Source organism: Octopus bimaculoides, chromosome 1, assembly GCF_001194135.2.
Source record: "Octopus bimaculoides isolate UCB-OBI-ISO-001 chromosome 1, ASM119413v2, whole genome shotgun sequence".
In the NCBI taxonomy this organism is placed as follows: Eukaryota; Metazoa; Mollusca; class Cephalopoda; order Octopoda; family Octopodidae; genus Octopus; species Octopus bimaculoides.
The window spans coordinates 63,248,883-63,249,597 of record NC_068981.1 but is presented as its reverse complement, the minus strand read 5'-3'; positions in this window follow the sequence as shown (position 1 = coordinate 63,249,597).

Sequence of the window (715 nt, the reverse complement as noted above, 5' to 3'; positions counted from 1 at the left end):
TTATTCGATGTCTGGAGGGGGAGGGTTATCCGCCTCCTTTTCTTTTTCTCGGGCTCGCGTTGTCGGAGTGATGAGACCCTCATATAGATTAACGGTAATGTCCAATCTGGGAGGGCCTACATCCTTGCGAAAATCGTTAGCTAAAATGTTATAGTTTTTCCTATTAGTCTTAAAGATGTCAAAACCATCCTTATTTTCAGTATTTTTTTTTTCCAGCATGCATTACTGCCAGCCGGTTCGCTAGCTCTCGATTCGAGCTGCGAACCGCTGTGTAGCAGTTTTCTTTCTTTCTAGGTTTTTTAACTTGTCTTTCGTCGCTTGTTTTTTTCTTTTACTTTGCAGGGGAGGGTGAATTTATTTTCCTCTTGTAGGTTACTGTGTTCCACCCCTCGCCTGCTTTTTCTTCTGGTAGAGGTGTTTGTTCCGCCGGCGTTAAAGTTATTTCTTCTTGCTCCTTTGCTTTCTTTTTCTCGTTCTCCTTACAGTCCGCCCTAACGTGGCCCTTTTTACCACACTGGAAGCAACGAGGTTGGCGACCTTCTACCACGACTACAAGTCGGTACTCACCAACCTGGATAATTTCTGTCATTTCTTCCAGCGTGGTCTGTTCCGTTTGTATAATAATTTTCAGATTCTGGCCATGCCAGTTGCGTGACTCCATCACGGCAGCTTCCAATACAGTTATTTTTTCTTATAGTCCCATAGTAACTCCCGT